This window comes from Abramis brama (assembly GCF_963993115.1).
Source record: "Abramis brama genome assembly, chromosome: 16".
Lineage (NCBI taxonomy): Eukaryota > Metazoa > Chordata > Actinopteri > Cypriniformes > Leuciscidae > Abramis > Abramis brama.
The window spans coordinates 14214957-14237443 of NC_139978.1; the positions used below are offsets into that span (position 1 = coordinate 14214957).

The 22487-nt window shown below is 37.4% G+C and overlaps 1 long non-coding RNA gene across 1 annotated transcript; it reads right to left on the reverse strand.

Annotated features, from left to right (window-relative positions):
• Positions 1–11130: 11130 nt before the first annotated feature.
• On the reverse strand, positions 11131–13151 carry LOC311098459. The gene is made up of 4 exons (XR_014609484.1): positions 13107–13151; positions 12555–12610; positions 12004–12083; positions 11131–11913 (listed from the first exon to the last, which is right to left on the reverse strand). It is a non-coding gene; the product is annotated as an uncharacterized lncRNA (long non-coding RNA).
• Positions 13152–22487: the final 9336 nt, after the last annotated feature.

A 22487-nucleotide genomic window follows, 5' to 3' on the forward strand; every position in this document is an offset into this window, starting at 1 on the left:
AGAGAATCTTTGGAGGGAGCTCAAACTCTGTGTTTCTCAGCGACAGCCCAGAAACCTGACAGATCTAGAGAAGATCTGTGTGGAGGAGTGGGCCAAAATCCCTCCTGCAGTGTGTGCAAACCTGGTGAAAAACTACAGGAAACGTTTGACCTCTGTAATTGCAAACAAAGGCTGTACCAAATATTAACATTGATTTTCTCAGATGTTCAAATACTTATTTGCAGCTGTATCATACACATAAATAGTTAAAAAATCATACATTGTGATTTCTGGATATTTTTTTTAGATTATGTCTCTCACAGTGGACATGCACCTACGATGACAATTTCAGACCCCTCCATGATTTCTAAGTGGGAGAACTTGCAAAATAGCAGGGTGTTCAAATACTTATTTTCCTCACTGTAAAACATTTTCTTACTTGTGGTGAGCAACTTAACTGTTTACAATACATGAAAAAGTGCTTTGTTTTTAATATGACATATTATTTAGATATAACTGAATGATATTTAGATTTAAATTTGCCTAGAGACTAAATATGTAATGAAATGTCTCTCTTGTAATTGAATGGTTTTGGAAAGTGGTTTAGGAAGAATATGCTATAACCAGTTCATGGTTGTGGTTTTGTTTGTCAAACGCCACGCTTCTGAAATGAAACCATAGGGAGTTTATTGTCAGCATTCTGTGGGAAATGTCAGCGTGTGTTTACTTTCTGATGAGTGGGCCAAACCAGATACACACCACCACAGACAGAATATCAATATTAAAGTTAATTAAAAAGAAGTTCAAATGAAATTTAAATTACCCATTTAAATTATTAGCCAGATTAATTTATAAAAAAAAATTAAAATAATTTTAAAGCATTAAGACCATCAAACATTAAAATGGAGGTGTTTAATGCAGGTGTTGATTATCAATGTTAAAACACTGGGCTGTGACTAAATATTATGAATAACATAATAAGGTAAATCTTCATCAAAATGACAGTAACTTTCACATGATTAATGAACTTCCTTATAACCATGTGACTTCTGTATGAGGAAGTATCACAAACCTAAAAACTTGGTTTAGGTTTGGCTGTGTTCGTGACAGCCATGGAGCTCTGGGGACTTTGCAAAACTGGTTTAACATGATTGTACTGGTTACATAATGAAACAGACTCCTTTGCCTTTTACAGGAATGGTACGGCATTAAGTAAACAATGATGATTTGCCAATCTAACCAAAAATTCCCTATAGTTTCATTTCATAATACTGTTATTACAACAATAATTGTATTGTTTTGATGAACAATTGTGCCACAAAACAGGACGTTTTAGTCTTAGATTATACAATAATAATAATAATAATATGTTTATTTTTTTTAGCACCTTTCAAGAACCCAAGGTCGCTTCACAAAATAATACAAACAGTTGACAGACAAAGAGACAAGCAATCTACTTATTATAACAATCAAACAAGCAGAAAAGCAGATGGAGACAACCAACATGGGAAGTTATAGAACTCAAGAAAACGTCAATTTCGATATAGTAAACATGTTACATAAAAAATGAAAAAGTGGAAGACAGAGAAAATAGAGAGGAAAATAATTATTTACAGAGCATGGTGAATAGATGCGTTTGGAGGTCTGGAGGTTAGGAGTGGCACGAAGATTAGGGGGCAGCTTATTCCATAGCTTAGGGCCTATATCACTAAAAGCCCTCCCACCCACAGTAGAAAGTTTATACTTGGGTACTACAAGCAAATTGTCATTGCTAGATCTAAGGGTCCAGGCAGGAACATATGGGTGGCACTAACTCAGCAAGGTATTGAGATGCAGGGCCATGACAGGCTTTAAAAACTAAGAGTAAAAGTTTAATAGCAATGCTATTATACATAGCAAACCTTTAATTCAAATATATCTATAAAAACAGAATTACTTCAAAAGTTGCTAGACTGCAATCTTCCATCTATCCATTCTCTAGACTGCTTGTAATTTGTGGAGTTTCAGGGATGTTGGAGAATATCTCAGTATCTCAGGTTAAAAACAGGGAAATCTCCTGAATGGATGTCAGTACATCACAGAGTTTAGACTGCCATCTTGTGGTTGTTAATATTTCACATACCCAAGATCAAACCCCTTAGGTTTTTAATTATTGTGATATTTACTGTTGGGATAATACTGCCACCTAGAGGTTGTAAATAAAAATGGCAGGCTCTTGTCTCAAACACATTAAAGTCACCATAAAAACCTAAATGGACATTTTTTTTTTTTTTTTTTATGGAATATTACCGTTTTTTTAATAATATAAATTTATTTATCCACACACACAATTCATTAAATTTTTAATCAAAACAACTTCCCCTCCCTCTGCAGTGTTTTTGAGGGCTGCACAACCTGTCACTCACATGAGATCACATCAAAAGCAAAAAACAAAACAAAACAAAACAAAAAACACAATGATCTAATGATCCAATCAGTTCCCAAATGGACACAATCAAGTCAATGTACATAACAATAGGGAAGAAAGGTAAGACTATATATTTTCAGTTTCCCATATGCCAACTTCAAGTTTAAAAAAAATGCTGTAAAAGTATTATGGTGATTGGTACAATATTTGCCATTAAGATGACTGGAAAAATGGAAAAATCAACCTGAATTCACCCTATAAATTATTTTTGTTTATTATTAAATACAATTAAATACCTGGAATACATTTAATCCAGTGATCAAAGTTTTTTATTTTTAAAAAACATTTTTTTTTATTGTTCATGTGTTTTTGTATTCACTGCCATAGACCTTAGTCAAGACAGAACTATTTAATTTGAAAATGAGGCTGTGATGGATAGAAGTGCAGTGTGTTCAATGGATTGTACTGTTGTTTAACAACATTTGTTTGTCAGCTGACAAAAATTGAAAATTACACTTGATCTAGGATCTTTATAGTGTGGGCCATTGTAAAGACTAAGTCTATCCCTCGCAGCCTCATTTTCATTCACAAGAAAATCCACTTGCAGCTTTGATTGTCATGGTAGATGAGCAGTCTTGTGTGATTTAAGTTGTGTGACTGAAACATGATTGGGATTCTGTTTTAATGAGTGTATATTCCATAGGCTATATGACCAGTTTTATTTTTCAATAAATTAAAAATGAACATCCCATTTGCACTTTCACTTCAGAATTATTTCACTTATACTGACTCTTAAAACATATTAGCTTTTGAATTGAGCCTCTGAATCATTAAATGTGGTTTAAAATGTATTAAAATATAAATTTCCCAGAATATTTGTGTCACTGTTAAGGACTTTTATATTCTATTTTGTTTATCTTAGTTCCTGTTACGTATAATTATTACCTGCAGTCATTATGTTTGTCTTGTATTTAAACTCCCTATTATGTCCAGTCCCTTGTCGGTTCTCGTATGTGCTCAGTGGTTTGTGATTTCCTCCTATGTTTCTCTGAGTGTTAGGATTAAATAAGGATTATTCTGAGTTCATATTCCGCCTCATAGTGCGTGCAGACCAGACCGTTACAATTTGATGCACATGCATTATAAAAGTATTTACAGTTGTGGGAAACAATGAATGTTTTTCTTAGTGTGCTTAAGGTGTGCTTCTTGAGGAAACAACTAATTTAACTGGTTTTATTTAAGTTAGAAATGTCATTTAATCTGACTATATTGTTGTTATTCCGAAGTGCGCATACGATGGACACTACGATTGGCGGCGGGGTATTTGTTTAACATCGTAAACGATTGACTTGTTTAAAGTTTAAATAATGTAAATTGAGGGTGTCCTTTTCCAGCCAATTCAGAAAAAAATATAGTTTTATCATTATTATTACAGAATAGTCCGAGCTAATGTAAATCAGCTAGCTAACACTGTTTTCTTTAAACAAAGACGTTTGTTGTTTAGCAGTTTAATGAGATGGTTACAAAACCACAGTAAATTAAAACGATTTTATTTCTCCTACTGTTAACAAGTGTACCTCAGCTTGTCCATGTAACATTAATAGATTGACCATGGTTCATCATGTTAAATTCTGTTGATTTTACAGGGGCTGATGAACACACCCATGTTCTAATTGAGTGGAGAGTGGCTAATGAAGCCCATTCACTGGAAAGAGAAATGCTGCAATTAAAGGTTTTGAGTAAGTATACAAGACAAATGTAATATGTTAATTTATTCAAGTGTAGATTCAATGGTAAGTTAGTTGTAGATGTAAACATTTCTACTCAAGCTCTTACTGCATTCTTTTTATGCTTGATTTCTGTGTATTTATTGCAGAGTTTTTATCACAGAGCAGAGGCTAGAGGGCAAAATGTCTGCTCTTCAGATTAAAAAAAAATGGGAGAACCTTGAACAAAAATATAAAGTAAGATTTTTTATTATTATTATTGTAGTTCACCCTAAAATGAGAATTCTGTCATGATTGAATCATTCTCATGTTTGGCCCTGTAATGCAATCATTTAACGAATCATATGTTTTACAATATAATTGACTGTCTTGATATTCTGTTTTCAAATATTTGTAGGATCTGAAATGTCCACAGACTGAGATGAGCACTGAGGATGGGGAGGTTACAGCAGCATCCTGGAAATGGTATTCTGCCATGGATGAGGTAATAGGGGGCAGACCCTCCATCACACCACCCACCCTTATTGCCTCATCTGACCCGGATGTTGCTGTTACCTCTCCATCCTCAGTGAGGTCAGAACGTGAAAGAGTAGGGAGTAAAAGGAAAGATTTTGAGGAGCTGATCCGAAAGATGGAGGAGAGGGAAGCTGAAAGAGAAAGAGATGCCATTGAAAGGGAGGAGAGGCGATGGAGAGAGATGGAGGAAAAGGAGGAGAGAGCGACGAGAGCATGAGAAGAGACTAGAACAGGAGGCCAGAGAAAGAGAAGAAAGAAGAGACTGAGAAGTGAGAGAGAGAGTAAGGGAGACAAAAGAGAGAGGAAAGATTTCTTCAGCTTTTAGAAATAATTGCAAAAAAATAATAAAGGAATCAAATGGTACACACTCTCTTTTCATTTATTTGTCACTGTGTCATGCTGTTTTTTAAAGTTTTATTACAAAACACTTCATTCCCAGGGATTTACAGTAGCTAGATTGTCAGTTGTAAAGTGCTTAATATGTGGCATTGAGTAATTAATATTTTTTAAGTGTTTTGTGTGTGTATTTTGTAGCAGATTCCAGATGGTTTTTGAAACAAGTGCCACACTGTAGATAAATACCCACACACTCCAGACACCGTTAAAATGTATTTGTTTTATTTTTGTGTATTTAACTTTAAAATGGATACAGAATACAAAGCTTTAAACAAAATCACATCACTTTGGCATAAAATAGTATAATAGAGCTTAAAGCACCACCAAAAGGAAAAGTATTAAAACAATATAAATAATAATTCAATATATGTTTCTTTCAAAGCATGTGTACAAGATGAAGACTTTACACCTTGGGTAATTTTTGGATTTCCACTTGGAAGTAAATAATTTGTAAAACACTGAGCTCAAAAATGTGATTTGTAGCTAGAATTTTAAAGATTTGGTATACAAATTCACACACAGCCTAAGGCAGTGTGCCAGTGGTTGGTGGGTGTCACCTCTAGGGACCACTGTGGCTCCGAGATCCCCTGTCGATTAGCCTGGGTCTGCAATATCCCCAGTTTCCGCAGTGCAGCCGCGAGGAGGCCCGACAGGGAGGCGCGCTGGAAGATGTTTCATGCGGGGGGGCTGAGGGCTGGGTTGGAAAATGTGATGTCATTATGTTGTGGCTGACGACAAGACATGAAATTTCTCTGTACTGTATAGGCCTACGTGTTGAAGCCATTAAAGAAAACATTTTTAGTTTCATATTTATGTTTAAGTATTATAGGCTAATGTTATTTTTTAGTTTAATCAATGTTGATTATGAAAGTGCTGAAAATAATGATACATCATGAGATGCGCAATTTGTCTGGAGACATGGAGTGGGTAAGACATGATTTTGAACACTTCATTAAGTTTTGTTTTGTAGAAAGACTCTTTTTAAAAGATTTTCGTTTTGTATAAATTGTATCTTAATTTTGATCAATGTTTTATCAACCAATTGCCTGTATTTAATAAATAAAAAGCAAATATATAGCATACAATATAATAAGACACCAGCATGATCACTTTACCGCAGCCCCCCCCCCCTTCCCGCGTTACTGCCAGGGGGGTAATTGAGCGCTCGATTTCCGTACCACCCCCGGGAGCCGCCATTGGCTAACAAGCCTTCACCTGCTGTTAGCATCCCATTGACTCCCATTCATTTTGGCGTCACTTTGACAGCAAATACCTTTACATCTGAGGCGTTTAAAGACTCCATTTGTCCATTGTTTATTTCTAAAGAAACACGACAATGTATAAAAGGCTCCATTACCTTGTAGCTTACGTTATGGCCCCGTAGAAGCAGTTTTTGTAAAAGTAGGCTAACGATTGCGTCATAACTACGCGACTCTCTGGAAATTACCGTAGAGACAGGAAGAGAAGCTCGCAGTCAATCGGGGGGACGTGGAGGCATAATGTCCGATAAAGTCTAGGGAGAAGCCCATAGAGAGTCATGACGTTGCTCCAGCTCCTAGCTCATGGACAGCTCCTACTCACACTCTCCGTCTTAGCGAGATTCGGAAGGGAATGGTTCAGATTTCGCTCGGCACAGCTACTAGAAAACTTACAACTGTCAGGCAGGCTGCTCACGTCACATCCACGTCGTCAAGCTCAGTTTGAGTCTGCGCAGTACGCTCGGCAATCAGGAAATGAGGGCTTCTAATTTGCTTCACTTTTCTCCGTTGAAGTCTATGGGGTCGCTGTGTCCAGTTTATATACTGTCTATGGTTACTGCCGACAGGAGTCTTGGTGATGGAGAGGCTTTGTCCAGCGGCAGTGAGCTGTAAGACAGAGGGATGCACACAGATAGCCATGCACCTCTCTAAACTACTGCACTGTACGCATCACAGCACCCTGTGGGCTGTGCCCACACACACACACCTAACTATTTACATAATAACTAACATAGACAAGCTGGAACACTGTCAATCTGAGAACAATAACTGATTTTTAGTGTCTTAACCTGTTGAAGTGTCTTACAGGTAATCATGCTCATGAAGAGCAGGCACACAGTTGCCTGGTGCAGACACCGCTGCAGCTAAATTGTCCCGCACGTGTTCTCCTGCGCTGGCTTTTGTGTTGCGGGGTTCAGGTGGGCCATCGTCATCCTCCGCAACTTCTGGATCAACTATGTCCCCATTGAGAAGACAGAGGTTGTGGAGCACTGTGCAGCATGAAACGACATCTGGCACAAAAGCTGGGCTAACTTCCAGGGCCTTTAAAAAAAATGTAACGCCAGCACGTTTTCAGCATCCCGAAGGCCCTCTCGACGATGTTCCATGCACGAGAATGCTTCCTGTTGTAGCGAGCCTGTACAGCATTCTGTACAGGCTCTCTGTATGGCGTCATGAGGCAGATGGGCGCACTCAGGCAAGGATACCCACCATCTCCAAGGATGCATTTTCCTGCAGGTGGAAACAGGCGGCCAGTGTACACAGGGCTGTTCTTCAGCACCCTGGCATCGTGCACCGACCCAGGATACCCAACAAAAATGTCGAGGAACTTCCCCTGGTGGTCAGTGATGGCCTGCAGCTGTACAGAATTAAACAGCTTCCGGTTGAAGTAGCACTGGACGTCACTTGCTGGTGGTTTGATGCGGATGTGACAGCCATCTATTGCCCCAGATATTACACTGAAAGCTGGAGACCCTGCCAGCTGGGCAAAACCTGCTCCCACCGCCTCCAGGTCATCTGCGCTGGGGAAAGCGATGAAAACAAAATGCCGATGACTGCCTTGCTCATTCTGTGCACAATGTCGTGCACAGTAGACTTCGGGATGTCAAAGGCGAGTGACACTACCTGGCTGGTATGATGCTGCATGGGCCAGCCAGTAAAGGAACACCAGCACCTCAACGTCCTTTTCCCACCCATGGTCGCAATCAGGTTTCACTGCAGCAATCAAGGACTGGATGGACTGCCGTGAAAGTCGGAGGTTGGGGCGGAGGTCTGCTCCATCTTCAAAATACAGCCGAAGAATTGGCACAGCAGCATTCAGGTGGCAGTAGGTTGTAGGGCTCACAATCTGTAAACGTGTATATAGTTTTATTTTAGAATACAATTTGAATTAACAAGATACTTATTTCCTGTGTTGGCTTATTTATAAATATAATATGTTTGTATTTATATGTATATGATCCATTTCTTATGCATGATGTATTTGAATATATGTGTGTATATATTATATATATTATAAATATAAATATAATGAAGACATCAGATGTAAAAGCCTCTAAGTGCCAAATGAAATTTTCTTCTAGAATTATCATTTTTAGCAAGCTTGTATATTTATGTTCAGTTATTTCACTAATGGTAATGAAAAGGAGCTATTGCCATTAAAATTCAATTTAAAATTGCCATTAAAATTAAATATAAATTACCACTATAATCTCGTTTTCTGAACGCTTCCATTTTGTAAAAAGGATGTGTTACAGTTACAGTAATCAGTAGGCTACTTCTATTTTTCTAGGACACAGAGACGATGAAATGGAAGAAGTCTGCCAAATATTTCAGTTGATTCGTGCCAGCGGGGAACAGGCATGCAAGAGGATTTTAAATCAAAATTGTATTATTTATTATCTGTATTTTATTTTATTATTATTATTTTTTTTAATTTATTTATTTATTATTATTATTATTATTATTATTATTATTTTCTGTGTGTATGTAGCATATGTGTACGTTTTTTTCCAGCTGTTATTTGTATTTTTTTAATGTGTGTTTATTGTCTGTAATGGCAGCTGCTTCTATGCACTACGCACTTTTGAGACAAATTTCCCCTAGGGGACAATAAAGTATATTCTATTCTATTCTATCTATTCTATTTACCCCCGCTGCCTGGCTAGGGCCAATATAGCCTGTGATGTGGACGAGATTCTCTGGCCTGACCCAGACCAAAGATGGGATGCTGAGGCAGAGTATTTTTTTGTTTTGTTTTGTTTGGTGAATTGTACTGTACAGTACATTAAGGAATAAAAACATGTGCCAATGTATCCATTGGTTGTGTCTTTTGTGTTCATCATGTGAAAAGGTTTGTGAGGGGGGGAACCACAAGCAACATAACTTACCAGTTTTGGAAATGTTGTTTTGAATTTATTGCACCAGTGTGTTAGACTATGTTGTAGTGTGTGTGTTTGTGAGGGCTTGTGTGTCCTGTCTGAGGGCAAAATTTGTTTTTTCAGCAAGAGTGAATGGTTTTGAGTGAAGAGCTTCATTTTGGATGAAAATAGGATGTTTGGGGAATTGGGTGAGATGTTATGGATTTGTGTTTACAGTTTTGAGAATACAAGGCATAGTTTCAAGAAATGTGTTTAAGCAATCGAGAAAAACTTTAAAATGTATTAAAATATAAATTTCCCAGAATATTTGTGTCACTGTTAAGTCATTATGTTCGTCTTGCATTTAAACTCCCTGTTATGTCCAGTCCCTTGTCGGTTCTCGTATGTGCTCAGTGGTTTGTGATTTTCTCCTATGTTTTCTGAGTGTTAGGTTTAAATAAGGATTATTCTGAGTTCATATTCTCGTAGTGCGTGCAGACCAGACGTTACAGTTTGATGCACAGGCATTATAAAAGTATTTACAGTTGTGGGAAACAATGAATGTTTTTCTTAGTGTGCTTAAGGTGTGCTTCTTGAGGAAACAACTAATTTAACTGGTTTTATTTAAGTTAGAAATGTCATTTAATCTGACTATATTGTTGTTATTCCGAAGTGCGCATACGATGGACACTACGAAATGTCATTTAATCTGACTATATTGTTGTGTCTGCAGAGTTATTGTGTAGCCACTAGATGGCAGTGGAGGGAAGGAAAGGAGAAGAGTAGTAAAGAGAGGAGAGAAAATACACACTCATGTCTGTGCTTGCTTCTTTATTTGATTACAAGACGTACAAACATTCCATTCCTGCCATGCCCTGGCGAGCCTTCATTTACTTTTACTGTATGGCTCAAAATGTTTGAAAATTACCTACTCGTAATCGATGCTACTGATGACATGTGGCCGGAGGCAAGAAAGCGAGCTGTTCTGCTACATGCTTTGGGCAAAGAAGGACAAAGACTGTTTTATACCTTACCAGACACAGGCAATACTTATACTACGGCTGTCGCTGCACTGAAAAGGTATTTCGTTCCTGCAGTTAATGTTGTCGCAGAGAGACACAAATTTACACGGAATGTAAAACAAAGGGACAGAAAGACAATACTTTCCCCTTCGTCAGATCGGTCAGTTGTAGGCCTAGTCCAGGCAAAGTAGCGTTTTACGACAGACTAATTGTAAAATAATTTTTTGCAGCTTAGATCTTTTCTATGAGGTGTCCAGAACAACATACTAAAAGTCTTAAGAAATCCTAGTTGAGGACATATGTTAAATTCTCATCAATCCGAGATGTGTGCCAATAAGGCCAGGCAACAATACACCCCAATGGGGCTATTTTTTTCCTTTACTCCTATCAAAATTAAACTTTACACAATGAAAGTACCCATGAAAAGTAAAAAAAAATTGTATTACAAGTTTCTTTGAAAATTAATTTTAATATGCAAATGAGCTATACACTAATCGAATATGCCAAATAGGCTTAATTTTTTCCTTTACTCCTACCACAATAAAACTTTACATAGTAAAAGTATACACTGTAAAAATAAAAGGTGCCTGGAGGAACTTTTTGGGGTTCTTCACTTTGCCACACCGGCGGAACCGTCTGTAGATCCTCTAGGCACCCTTTAAAAAGGGGTGGTTCTATGAAGAACCACACAAGTTTCCTGAGGAACTCTTATATTAAGCACTGTGTGGAACCACTTTCTCCAGGAACCAAATTTAATTTTTTTAAATATTTAATTTCATGTTGTTACTATGGTTACCTTTGACTTCTATTATAATAAACAAATTGAACCAAATACAAAATAAGAATTGTTTATTACATATTTGATATTCATTTTTATACATACACTTCCATGCACATAGGAAAAAAAGCTAACTATAGATTAATATCAATGAATACACAAAAAAATAGTATAATACATAAGCAACATGAATAATCAACCATGTACATACAATAGATAAACAAGAAAAGACATTTCAACAAAATGCATGGAAACACAAAAATGTAAAAAAATTACATTTTGACTAATTAAAAATGTCCATCTTCACTTAACTTTAAAACATTTGTGTTTCAGTCCGATGGTAAGTCTGACATCACTGTTTCCAAGTCCAAAAGCTCTATCAGATGCCAAAAACAAACAAACAGTGCTAATATGCACTCATTGTGCTGTAATATTCCTGAAAATTATGATCCTAACCTTTATCTCTATACCGAAATCTCAGATGGTTAGTTATTCAGCTATTTTGAATAATAAAAGGTTGAAGTCTGGGATGCCGTTAGACTGGAGATTGTAATGTACACTATGGCTTTTGAAAAGCTTAAATGTGTGACTTGAAACAACAGTGTTCATAAATGGTTGTTGAGTATTCTCATGAAACAAGATAGAGGAAGTAGAAGTAGAGGCTTCGACCCGGAAACAGTATTAAGGTGCAGTAAAATTATCTGTTGTTCTGTGAATGTTCACTGGTGAATTCCAGTCATTTCAATAAGAATCCACACGATCAGCAATTTCGTTTGTGGTCAAAAATGTCACTATGGGACCAAGTTGGTGTGAGGTACTTAAAGAGTTAGAAAAGTGAAAAGGTACAGCAGATTCGTTTTCCGTTTGTTTTTCCTCTGTTCTGGTGGATGGTCCAGGCACTTCAGTGATTTTCAGGTCTGCAGGAGGATTTTTATTCTTGTTCAAACTTGTATTTCAGCTTACCGAGATCCCTGCAAAGTACAAAATTTACTGTTAGTAAGGTTATTAAAGTGATAGTTGTGAAATTTAAATAATTTCCTCAGCCTTGTGACGTTCCAAACCTGTTTGACTTTCTGTCTGTGGAACCCAAAAGCAGATCTCAGGCATAATGGAACCCCAGTCACCGATCGCTTACCGATCACTGCATGAAACAAGCAGAAACAATTTATGTAAATCATTCATGAAACCATTCTTATAGTACACTTGTCTTGTTCAATTCAATGCAACAATTTATGTAAAAATGGTTAAGCTCCAAAAATGTCCCAGAAAAAAATCCTAAAAATAATCAATGAGTTCACCACTCATGTGTTATGGGTTGTGTTGTAAGTCTTCTGAAGCCATAATAGCTTTTTCCTTTTTTTTTTGTCGAAAAAGACTAAACTTGAAGTTATAATTCAGAGGTAAAATGTCTTATATTCAAATGCAAATGATAAAGATATAAGACAAAATGCATAGCATTATTTGTGAACCAAACCTGTGATTATTATTTTTCTGAGTAAGATTTTCAGAGAATAACTGATTAAAAAAACACAAGTACACAGTCAAACAATACAATTTCACACAGAGAAAGTTCATAGTAATAAAGTACTTGCATGTGGAGCAGGTAACTTACTGTAATTCAATGTTGCCACTGAAATGTTCAGATTATTTTAGAAATGTACTGTTGTTCTGGGGAAACAAAAGAACAAAGCTGATTATTCACAACATAATATTTATTGACCAGTAAATGGCTTTAAAATGGTATTTGAGAGAATGAGGGCACCTGTAGTAAGTTAAGTGAAGTTAGGCTAAACAAAAACAGACCAAACTATATTAACCTGCTTTTGTTATTCATAACAAACGCCAATGACGACAGCAGGAATCAGCTAAATTAGTTAGGCTAACGTTATATCAGCGAATTGAAGACACAGTTGTACAGAATATGTTGAATTGAATGACTAAATAAATCTAAGACAATAAGTCAATTTCCATTTGTTCATTAACTTAGATAAATGTAGTTAGCATCGCGGCTAAAACCTTCATACCAGATACTGTGCAATAAACGAGTGGTAAACACTGTAAAAACGTAGTAATATATAATAAATTTAGTTTATATATATATATGTGTGTTTGAATATATAGTGAGTAGACTCTGTATTTATATTTATTTGGCGAGTTTACAAACCTTGTAACGGAGAGCCGAACAAACGCAAGTGGTACTCGATGCAGAGCCAAATAGGAGGAGCCAGAGCCATAGAGAGAAAGAGTTGCGACACTCTTTGATGTCGCCGCTATGGCTGTCACGTGGTTCATGTAAGCCGCAATAGTTCCAAAACATACGCTGGCTGTCATGTTCTTCTATGGGACAGACAGCAGCGATTGCATTATTGAACGGTAAATATAAAATAAAACACACACCCAAGTACTTTTTCAGCTGTTATTGCATTATTGCATTTTGTTAATGTCAGTTTTGCATTTGGAGATAAGTTTTAGGCTATATTTTTAGAGGGAAAAGCTTAGTGTTCATGTTCGCATGGGTAGTAGCACTGGCTTTAGCGGCTCTAACTTAACTTTTCCATATCATTCATCTGATGATGGACGTCTCATGATATTTATTTTAGCACAACTGGGCTGTATTAGGCTATTGATTCCCGTGATTTTGCTTATAAATTTTGATTCAGCCATTAGCCTACCTTCGTGATCACGCAAAGAGGTCTGCCGTGGCGGAAATAAAAATAAAAAAATATAAAAAAATATTTTTTATTAAACAATGACAGACAACAAAAATGTGTGCTTGTGTGAGTGTGTGTGAACAAGAAAAACAAAAACCAGGGGCAGGTGATCCATGAAACAGACAGGACTGGTGATCCCATAACAATCCTAGAGGTCCAGCATTGTTCTCACAAGCCGCTTCACTCAAGACAATAAAACATAATGAAAAGTTTATATCCCAAAAAATTAAATAAAATAAAAGTTGCTATAAAGGTGGTAGCGATTCATTACCGAACTCTTACTGTCACAGCTGACGAAGTCGCACTAGCTAGCAGGCAGTGCTTGAAAATTGGTTGAAACAACCAACATACAATATAAATAATTACGCTGTGCATGTACAAATGAAGACCAGTATAAGCATCGCAAAGGGCCTCTGATACAATATAGACAGTTGACAATTCAAAAGAGGTCGATATTTCAGCAACTTAACTCTGGAACAACTCGACGCGCAGCAATGTAAGTGAATGGTGTCCAACGCCCAAATGACAGTGTTTGGAACTAATCCGATCTTCAAATCCCGGAAGTAGGCGGTTAAAAGCGCCACCATTTTTTACAACGGAGGTCTATGGGAGTGTCGCAGTGTCGCAACTCTTTCTCTCTATGGCTCTGGGAGGAGCTAGAGCTCCAGCTCTTCCCCTTGCTGTTGCTCCAGCTTCACCTCGCTGGATTTAGTGGGCGGGGCCGCGCAGGCGCAGATTAACTTTCGCGATAAACACTAAGGAGTTACGTCACGAACGATCTTTTCACGCAGCGTTGCATTCCGGGAAGGCGCCACAGTTTCTTGGGAAGATATGGATTAGGAGGAAGCATAAGGAAACGCTCTATCGGGAGAGACTAAATAATTATGCTAGGCAGCGTTATTTAGAGAAACTGCTTGTCACTAAATTGACAGCAGCAGCGACTACGAACACTCAGCATGATTTCAAAAGCAACATATTTCAGCGCCAGATCGATTTTTATTTAACACAAATGAACAAAATTAATACTCTGTTAGTCAACAAGAGTTGTTTCATTTGTTATAGATATATCTGTACCGCGAACAGTTATAAAAAGACAAATTTTTAATGACGTACGACTCGCATTGACAGAATGTCCGCTTAAATGGCAGGTCCAAAATGCACATCCAATTCATATCAGATTTATTTCCACATATAAATGACGCCTGAAACCTTCCTTTTTACCGGAGTCTGACACTGCCATTTCTTTTTTATTATTGATAAGTCTGATACTTTTTTGCCATTTCTGTTTTCTTATTTTATATTTTAAGTCCGATAATGTTTTTGCTACTCCTGTTTAAGGCTGCTCTTAGCTTTGCTGCACTTATCTGTGTTGTGCTGTTGCAAGTATTATTCTCTTTTAATTTTGTAGTTCTGTAAAGCACTTAGGTCAGTCAGTGGCTGTTATAAAATGTGCTGTATAAATAAAATCAAATTGAACTTGAATCTACCAGTGGGGGTACTATGAAAATAAATTGATTGAGTTTTGTAAAATATTACAATGTTATGTGAAGTGTGTTCTTGAAATATATTCATAAAATTTATTTTATCTTATTATACCAAAAATGTTATGTGGAAAAAAAGTGTTGTGTTCTTGGGATATACTTATGTTATTTTTTTTATCTTATAACATTTTATCTAGATTTAGGATTAATTTTATGTTAGATGAACATTTTGCTAATTTAGGCTAATAGAAGCAAATAAATCCAACTCAACACTTGTGGGAGAGTGGAGCAAGTGACTTTTAAATTATCTTCTCCCAAATTTGGTTGGAGTGGATAATCTCAGAGCACATGGCACATTTGTTATCTTGTTTTTCCTTTAGTGTGGGAAGTCACATGGCTGGTTTTAGAGTACTGGACTGCTTGTTTCCATTTCATTAAAATATCTTAATGCATAGCCTATCAAGGTTGAGTCTATCCAAAATTACAGTCAATATTCCATTTAAATTGACAATATAACAAAAAAAAATTACAACTGGCCTGTTGGAGTAGCCTTTTACATTTACGCACAAAAAGGGCAGATTAGGTAACCTAGTCTTATTATTTTTATTTCATAAATTAATCAGATGATTTAGATTAATTCACAAATAACACACACGTTAATGCAGTGGACAAAAAATAAACGGGTGCACAGATAGTAAGCTTTCACATTGCCTTTTAAGTCTAGTAATTTACATAATCATATAGCAGACGCTTTTGTCCAAATCGGCTTTAAAAAGGGAGGAAAACAACAAAATTGTTCATCGTAATAAAGAGAAAATAATACATAGAAACAAAGTTTCAACAGTTTTTAGAAAAACACACACATAGTGTGAGCAATGGTCTTATTAAGTGTTTACGCGTTTGTCACAGAAACGATAAATAATTAATCAATCATGACAAATATTAGAGAAATACAATATTATGTATGCCAACATCTTGCGCATCAAAACTTGATAAAAACTTGTCTTTTTATCACGGTTGAACTCGCACTAACATTAACAGGCTTGATAGCGCATCATGTTCTGTCCACTATATCCAGCGAGGGATTAGATCTAGAGCTCTAGCTCCTCCCATTTGACGCTGCAGCGAATCCCCGCCCACTAAATATAGCGAGGTGGAGCTGGAGCTCCAGAAAAGGGGGAGCTCGAGCTCTAGCTCCTCCCATTTGGCTCTGCATCGAGCACCATCTCAACAAACGGCGGAAGCTTTGATGAGAGCAGGCGGTCAGGGTTTCATATTATTTTGAAGGTACCCCCGGGCGCCGCCATTGGCTAGCGGACCATCACCTGCTGTTAGCATCCCATTGACTCCCATTCATTTTGGCGTCACTTTGACAGCGAATAACTTTACATCTGAGGCGTTTAAAGACTCCATTTGTCCATTATTTATTTCTAAAGAAACACGAAAATGTATAAAAGGCTCCATTACCTTGTATCTTACGTTATGGCCCCGTAGATGCAGTTTTTGTAAAAATAGGCTAACGATTGCGTCATACCCACGCGACTCTCAGTCGCACAGTAGAGAATTACCGTATGGACAGGAGGAGAAGCTCGCAGGCAATCGGGGGGACGTGGAGGCAAAATGACAAAGTAATTAATCAGAATACTTAGCAAAAGTTGCTCCTGCTCCAAGATCATGGACACCTCCTACTCACGCTCTCCGTCTCTGCAAGTTTCGGAAGGGAATGATTCAGATTTCTCTTGGCACAGCTACTAGAAGACAGACGGGTTGCTCACGTCACATCTACGTTGTCAAGCTCAGTTTGAGTCTGCGCAGTACGCTCGACCATCAGGAAGTAAGAACTTCTATTTGGCTTCACTTGTCTGCGTTGAATCCAGGCGGGAAGGAAGTCGACTGGAAGTTGAAGCCGGCCGCGTGCCACCATCTTGTAGCAGAACTTCACTTGCGTTAGCATCCCATTGACTCCCATTCATTTTGGCGTCACTTTGACAGCGAATAACTTTACATCTGAGGCGTTTGAAGACTCCATTTGTCCATTATTTATTTCTAAAGAAACACGACAATGTATAAAATGCTCCATTACCTTGTAGCTTACGTTATGGCCCCGTAGAAGCAGTTTTTGTAAAAGTAGGCTAACGATTGCGTCATAACCACGCGACTCTCTGTCGCACAGTAGAGAGATTACCGTATGGACGGGAGGAGAAGCTCGCGGGCAATCGGGGGGACGTGGAGGCAAAATGACAATATAATTAATCAGAATACCTAGCAAAAGTTGCTCCTGCTCCAAGCTCATGGACAGCTCCTACTCACACTCTCCGTCTCTGCAAGATTCGGAAGGGAATGATTCAGATTTCTCTTGGCACAGCTACTAGAAGACAGACGGGTTGCTCACGTGGTCCGTGTAACGCTTTGCTCGGTTTGAGTCTGCGCGTCAGGAAAGGAAGTGCTAAGAAATCGCTAAAAATGGGCTTCACTTGTCTCAATTGAGATCCAATGAGATGGCTCTGTCCACTTCTTATACTGTCTATGGTTGAATCCAATGGGGTCGCTGTGTCCAGTTTATATACTGTCTATGGATGAGAGGAGCCGTTACTTTCAAACCCGATGACGTCGATCAGCTGAGCTTTGTTGCGCGCGAGCAGCGCGAGCATCACTGATGCGACGACAGCAGAGGAATAGCAGCAGTTTCGTGACAGAATAAAACTTCTCTCCTCCTGGTTTTTCTTCTTCATATTATTAATATTATTATTATTTAGTGTTGTTGTTTAAGGTTTAAATTACTTATTAAAATAGGCCTATACTAAATAAATGTAAGCTACCCAAGTGAAAAAAGACGTAGGCTATAACTGTTAAATGTATTAAAATGCATTAAAGTATATTTGTATTGTAGGTCTACTAAAAACACTCAAGTACATTTTTAATGCATTTAATAGTACGTATTTTTCACCTGGGTATGTGTACTGAATCAAACTTAAGTAGCCTATAATAATAATAATAATAGGATAATAATAATCTTATTCTGGCCTCACTGAACCATTGGGTTCCTCCAGATGCTGGCTTTAACATAAGAGATCTTCCAGGAACCACTTAAATGTTAAAAGATCTTCCAATAACCCTTTTATCGCATTCAAGTTCCTCTATTTTCCCCCAAAGCACTTCGAGGTCTCATGGTAATGAAAAGGTGACTCCAGAACCTCTGAACTAAATACAAAGTGCTTAAAGGATCCCATAAGTTCCAGCAAGAACCTCAAAGATTGTCAATGCTCCTCCAGTAACCCTACTATAGGAGAAAGAGCATTTTGAAGCTCCTTTAGTTTTTACAGTGGATCTGAAAAGTAACTTTTTTTGTATTACAAGTTTCTTTTGAAATGAATTTGAATATGCACATGAGCGCCACACTTATTGAACATGTCCTAATTTACATAGGCAGAAACACCATTCATATGTATGACAAATACATTGGCCCAATCTTCATCCAATCATCCTACTGCCAATGGGTGATGGCAATGCTGCTTTTAGACTGGACTCTAACCTGAAAACTGCCTGGCTTGGTAGTACCTGCCAGGGGTATAACCCCCGCCGATAGTCTTCAGGGTCACGGAAGCACACAAGCCTCCCCACCACGACAAGGTAGCAACAACAGGGGAGGTTTCTTTTTGGTGTTTTTTATTTTATTTGAGTTTTTTTTGTTTTTCTTTAACTAACCTAGATATTGCTGTTGCTAGCTTCTCATAACACTGCAAAGCTACTTTACAAAATGGTGGAAGTCTGATGTGTGGCCCGCCTGGTCTGAAATACTTGCTAACTACAAAAAGAGAAGCAGTTTTGGTGTCTGGAAAAATTATTTTAAAGAGCTGGAATGTCTGGAAAGTGTGTCTATCCGGTTTTTCATCTGTCTTCTGTGTGAGAGTGAATTGTTTAGTTGGTAAGAATGACTTCTGCCTGTAATCTCGTAATCTTAGAAGAAACTTGTAAAACAAAAATGTTACTTTTCATGTAAACTTTCACTGTGTGAGGTTTGATTATGATAGGAGTAAAGGAAAAAATAAGTAAATTAGGGTGTATTTTGGGCATATTCAATTAGTATATTGCTCATTTGCATATTCAAATTCGTTTTCAAAGAAACTTCTAATACAAAATGTTTTACTTTTCTTGTAGACTTTCATTGTGTAAAGTTTTATTGTGGTAGGAGTAAAGTAAAAAATTAAGCCTATTCGGGTGTATTTTGGGTAGCCTATATTCGATTAGTGTATAGTTCATTCGCATATTCAAATTAATTTTCAAAGAAACTTGTAATACACATTTTTTTACTTTTCATGGGTACTAACATTGTGTAAAGTTTCATTTTGATAGGAGTGAAGGAAAAAAATAGCCCCATTGGGGTGTATTGTTGCCGGGCTTTATTGGCACACATCTCGGATTGATGAGAATTTAACATATTTCCTCAACTTGGATTTCTTAGGACCTTTAGTATGTTGTTCTGGACACCCCATAGAAATGATCTATGCTGAAAAAAATTCTTTTACAATTAATTCTATTTTTGGCTCCAAAATGAGTTACTTTGCCTGGACTATTGCCAAGGCGAGACAGCAGCGTTCGTGTTACCGTTGCGGATCCAATAGCCATATTGTTAATCAAAGCAGTATGCAATTCATGTAGAAAAATTGGCCACTTTGCCAAAGTTTGCCGATCATCACAGAAACAGGTGCGTGAGATTGTTATACCAGAGCCCACTGTATTATACATGAATGATCCTAAGTGACAAACAAAATTCTCTGTTCAGTGCAAATTAAAACTAATGATGGACATTGTCAACCAGTGGAGTTAATTGTGGACACGGGCTCATCAGTATCCATACTGCCCGAGAGCATTTAACGTAAACATTTTGCGTCATGCACCCTCAATCCAGCGATAAAATTAGTTTCTTATTCCAAAGAGATTATTCCAGTGCTGGGCTGTTTCTCTACAGACGTTTTCCATGATGGTAGTACAGCAGTGGGCACATTCTACAAAGTAAAGCCAGGCTCACCTTTGCTGGGAATGGATCTGCTGAAAGCACTTCACTGCCGTATTGAAGGTGATACTGTGATTTCAAATGAGAATTCTGAAATACTGCCAGTGCATACTGTAGGATGCGCAAGTGGATTCATACACAAAGTGAACGTGAAAGAAGGTTTCATTCCTGTTCAGTAAAAATTGAGAAGACTGCCAGTCAGGCAAGCAGTTTCAGATGAACTGAAAAACCTGTTGGAGCATGACATAATTGAACGGGTGGATGCATCTCCATGGGTCTCCTCAATTGTTGTGACACAAAAAAAGGAGGTGGAATTTGCATGTGCATTGATTAAAGGGAGCCTAATAAGGCTATAGTTGTAGATAGCCACCCCTTGCCCCACATAGAGGAACTGTTAGCAGAACTGCGCAGGGCGACAGTGTTCTCAACCATAGACCTAGCCTCAGCATATCACCAGGTTCCATTGCAGCCTGAAAGTCGAGATTTAACGGCATTTATTACCCGGGGCGGACTGTTCCGGACTTGTTTATGGAGACACAGAGGACATCCATGACACGCGCTTAAAAGCCGTACTTTACTGTCTGAACAAGGCTGGTCTGAAACTAAATATGCAGAAATGTAAATTTAAAGGTGGGGTATGTGATTCTCTTTTTTGTCCATTTTTTCAAAATCACTTGAAATCCTATTCCTAACCCACTTACAGCCACTGAGTTAGAAGCACTGAAAATGTTTAAATGTTGCTGAAAAATTAAGCAATTTAATCATCTGTGGAACGGGCAGGACTCGAAAAACTCCAGCAAATCATTTCCAAGACCACCTACACTGTAAAAACTAAAGGAGCCTCAAATATCCTGTCGGATACTCAAGGAACTTCAAAATGTAATTTAAGTGCCTCAAAGCTCTTTCTCCTATAGTAGGGTTACTGGAGGAGCATTGACAATCTTTGAGGTTCTTGCTGGAACTTATGGGATCCTTTAAGCACTTTGTATTTAGTTCAGAGGTTCTGGAGTCACCTTTTCATTACCATGAGACCTCGAAGTGCTTTGGGGGAAAATAGAGGAACTTGAATGCGATAAAAGGGTTATTGGAAGATCTTTTAACATTTAAGTGGTTCCTGGAAGATCTCTTATGTTAAAGCCAGCATCTGGAGGAACCCAATGGTTCAGTGAGGCCAGAATAAGATCATTATTATCCTATTATTATTATTATAGGTTACTTAAGTTTGATTCAGTATACATACCCAGGTGAAAAAGACGTACTATTAAATGTATTAAAAATGTAGCCTGCTTGAGTGTGTTTTTAGTAGACCTACAATACAATATATACTTTAATGCATTTTTAATACATTTAACAGTAGCCTATACGTCTTTTTCACCTGGGTAGCTTACATTTATTTAGTATAGGCCTATTTTATTGATTAATTTAAACCTTAAACAACAACACTAAATAATAATAATAATATTAATAATATGAAGAAGAAGAACCAGGAGGAGAAAAGTTTTATTCTGTCACGAAACTGCTGCTATTCCTCTGCTGTCGTCACTTCAGTGATGCTCGCGCTCCTCACGCGCAACAAAGCTCAGCTGATCGTCATCGGGTTTGAAAGTAACGGCTCCCCTCATCAAAGCTTCCGCCATTTGTCCGGCTCTCCTATACAAGGTTTGTAAACTCGCCAAATAAATATAAATACAGAGTCTACTCACTATATATTCAAACACACACATATATATAAACTAAATTTATTATACATTACTACGTTTTTACAGTGTTTACCACTCGTTTATTGCACAGTATCTGGTATGAAGGTTTTAGCCGCGATGCTAACTACATTTATCTAAGTTAATGAACAAATGGAAATTGACTTATTGTCTTAGATTTATTTAGTCATTCAATTCAACATATTCTGTACAACTGTGTCTTCAATTCGCTGATATAACGTTAGCCTAACTAATTTAGCAGATTCCTGCTGTTGTCATTGGCGTTTGTTATGAATAACAAAAGCAGGTTAATATAGTTTGGTTGTTTTTGTTTAGCCTAACTTTACTTACTACAGGTGCCCTCATTCTCTCAAATACCATTTTAAAGCCATTTACTGGTCAATAAATATTATGTTGTGAATAATCAGCTTTGTTCTTTTGTTTCCCCAGAACAACAGTACATTTCTAAAATAATCTGAACATTTCAGTGGCAACATTGAATTACAGTAAGTTACCTGCTCCACATGCAAGTACTTTATTACTATGAACTTTCTCTGTGTGAAATTGTATTGTTTGACTGTGTACTTGTGTTTTTTAATCAGTTATTCTCTGAAAATCTTCCCTCATGCTCTTGTAGCAGAG